General features: G+C 37.6%; 1 non-coding gene across 1 annotated transcript; it reads right to left on the bottom strand.

Annotated features, from left to right (window-relative positions):
* Positions 1–12,279: 12,279 nt before the first annotated feature.
* On the bottom strand, positions 12,280–12,387 carry LOC112781029 (small nucleolar RNA R71). The gene has a single exon (XR_003191828.1). It is a non-coding gene; the product is annotated as a small nucleolar RNA R71 (small nucleolar RNA).
* Between the last annotated feature and the right edge of the window lie 1,260 nt (positions 12,388–13,647).

Genomic DNA, 13,647 nt, shown 5'->3' with positions numbered 1-13,647 from the left:
ATGACAGGGTGGGCTTCTGTTTTTTATGATGACAATAGTGTCTCTCAGTTAGGCTCAATGTCGTCGTAGGTTAGGGATGGTTCGAGTATTAAGATGAAATTTTTGCCTTGCGATGCTGCCGATCGTATGTATCATCGTAGTGATGGTTTTGAATTTTTCTTCATGTATTGTTGCGTATTTGTCGAGCTTGGTGTTAGGTTCCCATTCTCTGAGTTTGAATGCGGGGTTTTGATACAGCTGAAATGTGCTCCTTCACAGTTACACCCAAACTCGTGGGCATTTGTAAGGGCATTTGAGATACTGATGGGTTGTCTTGATGTAGTGTGTAAGACCCAGTTAATTAATGACTAATTAACCCATAAATTAAAATTTATTCTAAAAAATTAGAAATGCGAAATTTATGGTTTAATATGATAGTGAAAATTAAAACGAGAAGTTTGACACCAATTTTAAAGAAATCGGCCCAAGATTGGGCCAAACCGGGCCAACCAGACCCATATTGGGCCCTTGCCCCAACCCAATATCCAACTAAATGAAGGGCACAGCCCTTCCCTCCCCATTCTAAGCACACACATGCTGAAACACTTTGGGGGAGAAGGTAAGAATACAATTCCCGAATCCTAACCCTCACTTAATCTTTAAATCCACATAACTTTCGATCCGGAACTTCGATCGTCGCACCGTTTGCAGCCACGCGACCGCGGCATCAAGCTCTACAAATCCCATAACTTTGTTCATGAGGTAAGCTACGAATTCCACTTTGAATTTCCAGCCCTTAATTTTGAAAATTTTCGATAAAAGGTGTTAAGATTTTGAGTTTTTGATGTTATAGAATCCAATTAGCTTGAGAAGAAGGCTTAAACTTGCCTCTTTGATCTTTAGGTAAGGTAAAATTCTCAATCCTAAGCTAAATACTTGAAATTTTGTGATTTAATGATTGAGTTGTATGTGTGGGTGTATATTATGTGTATTAGGCAATGTATATGTGTACATTAGAGCTTGATTGATAAGTTTGGAAAGCTTTGGAGTGGAGCAATAAGGTTGAAAATATGTTGGTGAAGTTTTGGGACCTTGAAAGTTGGATTTAGAAGTGTTCTGGGTTGAATGGAAATCGGCCAAGGTATGGCTTCGGTTTCCTGTATCTAAAATGTAATGTGATGTGAAAACTTAGGCTAGTGACCCTAGGATAGGATTTTGAAATGTTGATGTAGTTGTTGGATGATATGGATTGAGTTGAATATATAAATAATGGTAGAATGATTGTAAGTGGTGATAATTATTGGTAAAGCATGTAAAGTTATATGTGATATGGATTGATATGCTTAATTGTTGGTAAGATTGAGGCTCTTGTTGGTGAGCATGATTTGGTGTGTGATATTGATATGTATACTTATAGTGATCGATGAAATTGAATATTTTTTTGGAAATTTAGATATGGAATATTGATTATGAATTGAATTTATTGAATTGAGATTTGGTTAAAAGTGGATGAATTGGTGGGTTGAGGATTGAATGGAAATTTGTGTAAAAAGGTGATTTGTGGCACAAAAGGTATGTTATGAAGTATATTGGAGCTTGGTGTGGTTTAGGTTTGGTTTTGATTGAAATTCTGGTAAGTGGAGGATTTAGTGAACTTTTGTAAAAATGAATTTTTGATGAACTTCAGCGGATCATATCTAGAGCTACCATTTTTGAAATTTAATGCATTTTATATCAAATGAAAGATAATTTAACAAGCTTTAAAATGATTTAAATTTTGTGGAAATATGAATTCTGTAGAAAAAGATATGATCATTGAAAGTTGGAGTCTGAAATCTAAATTCTGTGAATGCTGCAGAATTTGTGATTTCTGGTTTGTGTGCGCACGCACCGCGTGCACACCCTGTGGATTTTTGTAACTATGCCCACACACAGGGATATGGCTACTGTTGGGAGCGCTAGCACGCTCTGTGCGCGCACATAACCAACGAAGTTTTGCAAGCTGTGCGCACGCACAGCCTTGTGCGCATGCACACGTTTGGAAGTTTATTCTGTTGAGGGTGTTCACATGCCTTGTGCGAGCGAACAGAATTGAAATATTTTACACCTGTGTGTATGCACACCTCTATGTGCATGCATACATCTTGAAAATCCTTCTGGGCGTGCGCACGCACACCCCTGTGTGTACGCACACTGCCCTGTTTTCTTATAAAAACCTTGTTTTTAAATGTTTCACCTTCCCGACAAGCTTGTAATCTTCCGTGACCCTGTTTCCAGCAAGTATAATTTTCTTGGTGTTTTAAAACTGAATTTCAAGCCTCTAAGTCCCCATTTTCATCCTTTAAGTCTCAAATCATCATAGAATGCCTAGTGATTAAGAAGAAACTAGGGAATGGGGTAACTTATGGATGAAGAAAAGGGTAAATTATGAGGAATTATGACTAATGATGATTATATGAGTTGTTGAGGATGATGGTGGAAGTGTTGTGAATGATATGAGCCAAATGGCCGTATGTGATAATGAGTTGTGGCTGGTTATAAATTATGATTATAAGCCGGATGGCTAAGATAAATAATGATTTTTGGTTGAGTATGAATGCATATATGCTGGTTGATTGAAATTGTGATTGTTGCACTTCCACCTATCTGAGATACGAATTTCCCTGGGTGAAAGCAGTAGCTAGCCACCACGTGCTCCAGGTTGAGACTCGATACTCTGCTGACCCTATGTCCTAAGTGTGGCCAGACACTGTGAAAGTTCCGGATGAGCTCGTCCCGTGGATAAATACCAGTGAGGGTGTTGTATGTGAATTATGATTATGTTTGTGAATAACTCGAGTTGGGGATGCGCGACAGAGGTACAGTCCAATGGTTAGCTACCAGTACTTGTCGGATTAGCTTTATAACCGACAGATGAGACTCATCAGCCACTAGGACAGGAATACATCATATGCATTATATGTGATTTGTTTGGAATTCCTAATTGATTGCATAATTACTTGCTAATTGTCTAACTGCTGTATCTGCTTCGTACTTGTGAATTTGTTTGTTTGATATAATTGTGTTTGTGATATCAAATTACTGGTGGCGGTTGGGAGGTTCGAAGGATTTGGAAAGGGTAGTTTTAGTTAGACTGAAGATCTTTAGTTAGTTACCTATTTTCTTTTCTCATGGTTTAGTTATGTTTATACGCTTTGATTATGAATTGGGAATTTTAGAATTACCTTTGGCTTTCCCAGGACATTATATGTTAGATATTTGGGCACTGTTACCATGATGAGAACCTCTGGTTCTCACCCATGCGGATTTTGTGGTTTTCAGATACAGGACGTGAGGCTCCTCGTTGAGGCATACTGGAGACTTCTATTTTAGCGAAGATCCTTAGCTCTCAGGACTTTATTTTGGTGTTATGTACTTACTTAGATACTTATTATCTCTATTTTATGTATATATACTGTATTAACTCTTCTTAAAGGTTATTTTGGAGAAACGGGTTCTGTAACTTGTCTTTTGGGTTTCTTTTGGGTTCTCCTACTTTATATAGGTATGTATACTTCTATGATCGGACCGGTTATCTTCGTAAACCGAGTCTTGAGCTTTGATATCTGTATTTTTGGAACTCTCTTGTATATATACTCGTGTTAGCTTATCCTTTATCTGCTTTGTTACGTTATCGATCGGAGTGTTGCGCTTTTCAATTTAACGATTTTGTTTTACCCCCTTTTTCTCCAAAGGCTCCTAGTTACAAACATTTTTTGCACTACTATATATACTAAATTTTATTTTTAGAGGTCGTAATACCTCGCCACCTCTTTTTATGACTTAAGCATGAGGCTCTGTGTGGAAGGTGTTACATAGTGCCGTCATTAGAGGTGTTTTTTGCCCTGTTTCAGTGTAAGGGTGTGAAAAGGGGGTGTTGGTTGAATCTGGCTAGTGCTCCTGGCCGTGCCATTTTTAGTCTGTATAAATCTTCTTATAAAGGCTTTAAATCAATGTTTATGAAAATTGGTGTTGATGAAAGTGAATTTCCCTGGTATGTTGATGAATGCTTGTTGGAAAAGTTTCCACTGTATTGGGTTCCTAGGCCTAGGCAGATATTGGGGATGGAAAGGATGGAGTATGAAAATGAGATTACCATTGAATTTTTAGTAAATAATATTTCTTCTTCTGATTTACTGTCTGTCGTTGAACTTCTTGTGTTGGAGTCTGATAGGGATGCTTTATCTGGGTATATAGGTAATAGCCGAGAAGATTTTTGAATTTATCATTTTGTTGTATGTTTCCTTATTTGATGTATATTTGTTATACTGCAGTTGAGAAGGCTCCGAAGGTAACTTCAAGTGGTTTACAGGCTTTCTTCCGAACCAAAAACATTGAGAAGCAGGGTTCTAGTAGTCAGGTTATGGCGGAGAAGGGTGCAAAGGTAGATCAGCCATCGCCGGTTAAGAAAGTTAACTATAAAAGGAAAATGGGAGAGGGTAGAAAGGAGAAGGGGGCTGGGGTAGCCGAGGATAAGTTCGGCGGAAAGGAGGTTGACTTGGAGCAAGTGAAAAGGTTTACTGATAACCAGAGGAGTCTTCACGGGTATAGAGGTGATGACGATTTGACCTCGGTTTGGAGTGAGCATGATAAACCCCATTTTTAGAGTTTATATTGTTCTTAATTGAGTGAATTTTATCCACTAAACTCACACTTATTCATAGAATTCGCATGTTTTACATTTTCCTTCCTAATTTTATGCTATGATTGAAAACATGCTTCTTTGGCCTTAAATTTGCTCATTTTAATCCTCTCTTATTACCATTCGATGCTGTGATATGTTTGTTAAGTGTTTTCAGGGTTTATAGGGCAGGATTGGCTTAGAGGATGGAAAGGAAGCATGCAAAAGTGGAAGAAACACAAGAAACTGAAGGAATTGCTAAGCTGTCGAGCCTGACCTCTTCGTACTAAATCGATCATAACTTGAGCTACCGAGGTTCGAATGAGGTGGTTCCAGTTGCGTTGAAAAGCTAACATTTGAGGCTTCAAAATGATATGTAATTTGCCATAGTTTTCATGCAGTTAGGCAATGCACACACGTGCATCACGCGTACGCGTGACATTGCGAAAGTTCAGCGACGCGTACGCGTGGGCGACGCGTACGCGTCACAAAGCCACGTGCTGCACGTATCAGAAAATGCTGGGGGAGATTTCTGGGCTATTTTTGGCCCAGTTTGAAGCCCAAAAACATTGATTAGAGACTGCAGAGTGAAGGAATCAGAGAGACAACTTTCATTCACATAATTTTAGGTTTTAGATGTAGTTTTCTAGAGAGAGAGGCTCTCTCCTCTCTCTAGGTTTTAGGGTTCTTAGGTTTAGCTATTCTCAATCTCAGATTTCTATCTTAGTTTAATTAGTTTCTCTTCTACTGTTATTTATTTTAGCACTTTAGTTTATTTATTTCCCTTGTTGATTACTTTATGTTGTCAATTTAGGTTATGAATTCTCATGTTAGATTTGATTTTCTATTTAATGCAATTTGAGGTATTTCATATTTATTGCTTCTTCTATTATTTTTTATCATTGATTTTGCAATTGTTGGTTTTAGTATTTACATTCTCTTGTTGCTTTTTTATGCTTTTGTTTTGTGCCTTCCAAGTGTTTGATAAAATGCTTGGTTGGATTTTAAACTAGCTTTTTATATTCTTAGCTAAGATTGAGTAATTAGAGACTCTTGAATTGTCAAAGTCTCTTGTTGATTGACAATTGAAAGTTGCTAGTTGACTTGAATTTCACTAACTCTAGTCTTTCCTTGGGAGTTGACTAGGACTTGTGGATTCAGGTTGATTTATCCACTTGACTTTCCTTCATAGTTAGAGGTTGACTAAGTGGGAGAAATGAACAATTGATATCATAAGTGACTATGATAATGGGGATAGGACTTCTAATTATCAATCCTTGCTAAAACTTTTCTTAATTGTTATTTTATTTCCTTGTTATTTACATTACTTGTTCCTTATTTCAAAATCCAAAAAGATAAAATTCCATAACCAATTATAAGTATACTTCCCTACAATTCCTTGAGAGACGGTCCAAGATTTAAATACTTCGGTTTATTTTTATTGGGTTTGCTTTAGTGACAAACAATATTTTTTGCTTGAAAGGATTATTTGTTGGTTTAGAAAATATACTTGCAACGAGAATTCATTGAGGAACTCTAAACTATCAAAAATCCATTCATCAAAATGGCACCGTTGCCGGGGAATTACAAACGTGTGTCTTATTATTGGTTATTATGAATAAATTTGCTTTTTCGTTTCTTTGTTCGTTGTTTCTAGTTTTAAGAGTTTAGTTTCATTATTCCTTATTAGTTTTTGTTTTTATTTTCCCTTGATACTATGAATTCTCACCCCTTTGGCTATGAGTTTGGTCACAATTATGTTATAGAGAATGGAAGCTACAATGAGAACATGCATCAAGGTTGGGACAATCAAAGATGGGAGGAGTCGCAAAGATTTGATCAACCCTCTTGGCAACAACCTCCTCCAACTTACTATGAGCAAGAGCCATTCCAAGGTGCATACCAAGATAATGAATATGGTGGACCCCTTTGTAGTTACCAACAAGCCCCACCATATGCCTATGACCCCCCTCCTCAACATAGCTTTGAACCACCATACTCACAAGCCCCTTTCTACCATTCACCTCCATATGACCCTAACCCTTATCCACCACACCAACCACCATACGAACCATATGAACCATACCCAGAACCATCACCTCAATATACACCATCTCCATACTCTTATCAAGAAGAATCACCTCCGTATTATGAGCCTTTTCTCCCAATAGATGAACCCTCCTATCCACCCCAAGCTCCCATAGATGATACCTTTTGTGTTATTCGCTAAGGGCAACAGGAGCTTCAAACCACACTTATCTCTACTTTCACCAGTCTCACCTCTACTCTCCAAGCTCTTATATCCCGTGTGGATCCATCCTTTACCCCCAATACTCAACCCTCAAGCTCTGGTGCACTTACTTTTCACCCATATTCATCAATCCAAGAGCAACATGATCCCAATTACGCTATTGACATGGAACAAGAGAGAAGGAATCGTCTTAGGGACGTAATGGATCGGGTTCACGCATACATACTTCAAGAATAGCAAGAGGAGGCCCAAAAAATAGAGGTAGGAGAGACCCTTGAAGATGAAGGAGTAGTTAAAGAATTAGGGGGAATTGAAGAAAGTTGTCAAGAGGTGGAAGTTATCAAGGAGGAGTTGGATTTTGTACTAGAGCAAGTGGAGAAAACCGAAATTATCGAAGAAGAGGCACAACCTCCCATGCCCTTGGTAAGAAATGAAGAAGAGATTGAATTGGAAGAAAGCTACCAAGAAGAAGATGTTGAAATTGAAGAAACTTGCAAAGAGGTGGAAGTTTTCAAAAAAGAACACAAGGGAGTGGAGCTTGAAATCACCTTGCTAAAGTTGTTGGAGACCTCTCCCCCTAAGTCACCATCATCCTTTACAACATTCAAGTGGGTAAAATTCATATCCCTTAGCTTTCTCATTCCACTTGATTATGGTTTGCTTGAGACAGATGGTCAACTTAGGAATATTTGTGGCTTTAAGAGTAAGAGGGAGATGGTTAGTGGTAAGAGTTATCATGCAAGGTTCAATATGGTTGCATGCTCCAAGTTGAAGTGCCAGGATTGGTGTAGAGCTCGATTGAATGGGTCTAAGAAGTTGTTTGGATGCCTTAGTGAGAATTCAGATTGTTTGCCATCCGGTGGGAACAACGATGATCAACACGAAGACGGGTGCAAAATAAGGTTTGGAACCCCGGAATTCATTCCAACAATCAACACTCTTGGGGTCTTGTCACTTGCTTTAACTTGCTTGAAGGCTTTATGAAACTAGTGTGGGATCCCGGAGGATATTGGAATTACAAACATTGGTGAGGATTCAAGGAAGAGTTCAAGCATAAGCCACCATGACAAAGAGCTCACCAAATGTCCAACTTAAGGATTTTAACTAAAAGTGCTAGGTGGGAGACAACCCACCATGGTATGATCTTCCTTTTTATTAGTTTTATTTTATTTTTTTCAGTGTTAATTTCCAATTCTGCATGTTTACCATTATTTTGCTTCATATTTCATAGGTTAAAAAAAAGAGAGGAATCGAAGCGCACACATCGTATGTGTATGCGAAACATATTGAAAATGAACAGAGAGTTGCGCGAGAACTGAGCGGGAGGGGTGCTAGGCGCATAGCCAGACCCATGCGTACGCGTGCCTCACGCATATGCGTCCCCTGCGTTTTTGCCAATCTATGCATAAGCATCAGCAACGTGTACGCGTGGAATGAAAAATCGGCGTAGTAAGGTAATTGAACAGAGAGTTGGGCTGCCACTGTGTTGGAATCGCGCGAGTAGTCACGCATACGCTTGACCGACGCTCACGCGTCAATGTGCATCTTTGGCCACCCACGCGTACGCGTGGGTGACGCTTACGTGTAGCATGGCTAATTCCGTTTTCACGCGCACACTTGAGGCACGCGTGCGCGTCGCGTCATTGATGAGCGGATAATTTATACGCTTTTTGGCATTGTTTTTACATAGTTTTTAGTATGATTTAGTTAGTTTTAAGTATATTTTTATTAGTTTTTAATTAAAATTCACATTTCTAGACTTTACTATGAGTTTGTGTATTTTTCTGTGATTTCAGGTAATTTCTGGCTGAAATTAAGGGACTTGAGCAAAAATCATATTCAGAGGTTGAAGAAGGACTGCAGATGCTGTTGGATTCTGACCTCCCTGCACTCAAAGTAGATTTTCTGGAGCTACAGGAGTCCAAATGGCGCGCTCTCAATTGAGTTGGAAAGTAGACATCCAGGGATTTTCAGCAACATATAATAGTCCATACTTTTCCCGAATTTAGATGATGCAAACTGGCGTTCAAAGCCAGCTCTCTGCCCTATTCTGGAGTTAAACGCCAGAAACAGGTTGCAAAGCAGAGTTAAATGCCAGAAACAAGTTACAAATTGGCGTTTAACTCCAAGGAAGACCTCTACATGTGAAAGCTTCAATGCTCAGCCCAAGCACACACCAAGTGGGCCCCGGAAGTGGATTTCTGCATCATTTACTCATTTCTGTAAACCCTAGTAACTAGTTTAGTATAAATAGGACTTTTTGCTATTGTATTAGGGAGATCTTTTGATCAATTTTATGCTATCTTAGACCTTTATGGAGGCTAGCCATTCGGCCATGCCTGGATCTTCATCACTTATGTATTTTCAACGGTAGAGTTTCTACACACCATAGATTAAGGTATGGAGCTCTGCTGTTCCTCATGAATTAATGCAAAGTACTATTATTTTTCTATTCAACTCAAGCCTATTTCTTCTCCAAGATATTCATTCACACACAAGAACATGATGAATGTGATGATTATGTGACGCTCATCACCATTCTCACTTATGAACGCGTGCCTGACAAACACTTCCGTTCTACATGCAAACAAGCTTGAATGCATATCTCTTAGCCTCCTGATCCACGATCAGAGTCTTCGTGGTATAGGCTAGAATTATTGGTGGCCATTCTTGAGATCCGAAAAGTCTAAACCTTGTCTGTGGTATTTCGAGTAGGACCTGGGAAGGGATGGTTGTGACGAGCTTCAAACTCGCGAGTGCTGGGCGTAGTGACAGACGCAAAAGGATTGAATCCTATTCCAGTATGATCGAGAACCGACAGATGATTAGCCGTGCGGTGACAGCGCATTTTGGACCATTTTCATTGAGAGGACAGGAAGTAGCCATTGACAACGGTGATGCCATGCATAAAGCTTGCCATGGAAAGGAGTAGGAAGGACTGGATGAAAGCAGTAGGAAAGCGGAGATTCAGAAGGAACAAAGCAACTCCATACGCTTATCTGAAATTCTCACAAATGAATTACATAATTATCTCTCTCTTTATTTTATATTTTATTTATATTTTAATTATTAAAACTCTATAACCATTTGAATCCGCCTGACTGAGATTTACAAGGTGACCATAGCTTGCTTCAAGCCGACAATCTCCGTGGGATCAACCCTTACTCACGTAAGGTTTATTACTTGGACGACCCAGTGCACTTGCTGGTTAGTTGTGCGAAGTTGTGACAAAGAATTGAGATTACGATTGTGCGTACCAAGTTGTTGGCGCCATTGAGATCACAATTTCGTGCACCAAGTTTTTGGCGCCGTTGCCGGGGATTGTTCGAGTTTGGACAACTGACGGTTCATCTTGTTGCTCAGATTAGGTAATTTTATTTTAATTTTAAGTTTTTTTATTTCTTATTTTCGAAAAATACAAAAAAAAATTCTTCTTTTTCGTTCTTCCCAAAATAATTTTCGAAAAAACAAAAAAAATTAATTAAAAAAATCATAAAAACCAAAAATAAATTTGTGTTTCTTGTTTGAGTCTATTGTCAATTTATAAGTTTGGTGTCAATTGCATGTTTATCACTTTCTTGCATTTTTCGAAAATTCATGCATTGCATTCTTCATGATCTTCAAGTTGTTCTTGATGAATCCTCTTGTTTGATCTTCATATTTTCTTATTGTGTGTTGCATCTTGTTTTCCATATGCATTCTTGCATTGATAGTGTCTAAAAATTAAAAATTTCTAAGTTTGGTGTCTTCCATGTTTTTCTTTTCTTAAAAATTTTCAAAAATAAGTTCTTGGTGTTCATCTTGACATTCAAAGTGTTCTTGGTGTTCATCTTGACATTCATAGTGTTCTTGCATGCATCATTTGTTTTAATCCAAATTTTTCATGCATTGAGTCTTTTTGATGTTTTTCTCTTTCATCATTAAAAATTCAAAAATCAAAAAAATATCTTTCCCTTTTTTTCTCATAAAATTCGAAAATTTGAGTTGACTTTTTCAAAAAATTTTAAATTTAGTTGTTTCTTATGAGTCAAATCAAATTTTCAATTTAAAAATTCTATCTTTTTCAAATCTTTTTCAAAAATAAAATCTTTTTCATTTTTCTTTCATAATTTCGAAAATTTTTAAAATTAATTTTCAAAATCTTTTTCTTATTTTTACTTCATATTTTCGAATTTATTACTAACATTTAATATTTTGATTCAAAAATTTCAAGTTGTTACTTGCCTATTAAGAAAGGTTCAATCTTTAAAATTTTAAAATCATATCTTTTTGTTTCTTGTTAGTCAAGTAATCAACTTTAATTTTCAAAATCAAATCTTTTTAAATTTCCTTTTCAAAATATCTTTCAATCATATCTTTTTCAATTTTAATTTCAAAATCTTTTTCTAACTTCTTATCTTTTCAAAATTGATTTTCAAATCTTTTTCAATTAACTACTTGACTTTTTGTTTGATTTTAAAAGTTTTCTATTTCAATCATATCTTTTTCAAAACTATCTAACTAATACTCTCTCTCTAAATCACCTTCCTCTTTTTCAAAATTCCTTTTTAATTAACTAATTGTTTTAAATTTTAATTTAATTTCATTTCATTTTTCTTTTTAAAATTTTCGAATTTTCACTTTAATTTTAAATTAAAAATAAAAATATTTTAATTTTAATTTATTTAATTTTCGAATTCTTCTCTCTCACCTCCTTCTAAATTATTTATTTATCTACTAACACTTCCCTTCTTCTTAAAAATTCAAACCCTCTCCCTCTTTCTGTGTTCGAATTTCTTTTCTTCTTCTACTCACATAAAGGAATCTCTATACTGTGACATAGAGGATTCCTCTTCTTTTCTGTTTTCTTCTTTTTCATATGAGCAGGAACAAGGATAAGAACATTCTTGTTGAAGCTGATCCTGAACCTGAAAGGACTCTGAAGAGGAAGCTAAGGGAAGCTAAAGCACAACTCTCTAGAGAAAATCTGACAGAAATTTTCGAAAAAGAAGGAGACATGGCCGAAAATAATAACAATGCAAAGAAGATGCTTGGTGACTTTACTGCACCCAATTCCAATTTACATGGAAGAAGCATCTCAATCCCTGCCATTGGAGCAAACAATTTTGAGCTAAAGCCTCAATTAGTTTCTCTGATGCAATAGAACTGCAAGTTTCATGGACTTCCATCAGAAGATCCTTTTCAGTTCTTAACTGAATTCTTGTAGATCTGTGATACTGTTAAGACCAATGGGGTTGACTTCAAGGTCTACAGGCTTATGCTTTTCCCGTTTGCTGTAAGAGACAGAGCTAGAATATGGTTGGACTCTCAACCTAAATATAGCCTGAACTCTTGGGATAAGCTGGTCACGGCTTTCTTAGCCAAGTTCTTTCCTGCACAAAAGCTTAGCAAGCTTAGAGTGGATGTTCAAACCTTCAAACAGAAGGAAGCTGAATCCCTCTATGAAGCTTGGGAGAGATACAAGCAACTGACCAAAAAGTGTCCTTCTGACATGCTTTCAGAATGGACCATCCTGGATATATTCTATGATGGTTTGTCTGAATTATCTAAGATGTCACTGGACCATTCTGCAGGTGGATCCATTCACCTAAAGAAAACGCCTACAGAAGCTCAGAAACTCATTGACATAGTTGCAAATAACCAGTTCATGTACACTTCTGAAAGGAATCCTGTGAGTAATGGGACGCCTCAGAGGAAAGGAGTTCTTGATATTGATACTCTGAATGCCATATTGGCTCAGAATAAAATATTGACTCAACAAGTCAATATGATTTCTCAGAGTCTGAATGGATTGCAAGCTGCTTCCAACAGTACTCAAGAGGCATCTTCTGAAGAAGAAGCTTATGATCCTGAGAACCCTGCAATAGCAGAGGTGAATTACATAGGGGAACCCTATGGAAATACCTATAATCCCTCATGGATAAATCATCCAAATTTCTCATGGAAGGATCAAGAAAAGCCTCAACAGGGCTTTAATAATGGTGGAAGAAACAGGTTCAGCAATAGCAAACCTTTTCCATCATCCACTCAACAACAGACAGAGAATTCTGAGCAGAATTCATCTAGCTTAGCAAATATAGTCTCTGATCTATCTAAGGCCACTCTAAGTTTCATGAATGAAACAAGGTCCTCCATTAGAAATTTGGAGGTACAAGTGGGCCAGCTGAGTAAAAGAGTCACTAAAACTCCTCCTAGTACTCTCCCAAGTAATACAGAAGAAATTCCAAAGAGAGAGTGCAAAGCCATTGATTTGACCATCATGGCCGAACCTACAAGGGAGTTGGAGGACGTGAATCCTAGTGAGGAAGACCTCCTGGAACGTTCAGTGACCAATAAGGAGTTTCCCTTTGAGGAACCAAAGGAATCTGAGGCTCATCTAAAGACCATAGAGATTCCATTGAACCTCCTTCTGCCTTTCATGAGCTCTGATGAGTATTCATCCTCTGAAGAGGATGAAGACATTACTGAAGAGCAAGTTGCTAAGTACCTTGGCACAATCATGAAGCTGAATGCCAAATTATTTGGTAATGAGACTTGGGAAGATGAACCTCCCTTGCTCACCAATGAACTAAATGCATTGGATAGGCAGAAATTACCTCAAAAGAAACAGGATCCTGGTAAATTCCTAATTCCCTGTAACATAGGCACCATGACCTTTGAGAAGGCTCTGTGTGACCTGGGGTCAGGCATAAACTTAATGCCACTCTCTGTAATGGAGAAACTTGGGATCTTTGAGGTACAAGCTGCCAGAATCTCA

The sequence above is a fragment of the Arachis hypogaea genome, chromosome 19 (assembly GCF_003086295.3).
Source record: "Arachis hypogaea cultivar Tifrunner chromosome 19, arahy.Tifrunner.gnm2.J5K5, whole genome shotgun sequence".
Lineage (NCBI taxonomy): Eukaryota > Viridiplantae > Streptophyta > Magnoliopsida > Fabales > Fabaceae > Arachis > Arachis hypogaea.
The sequence above is the reverse complement of the archived record's forward strand: the minus strand, read 5'-3'. Positions and strand labels throughout refer to the sequence as shown.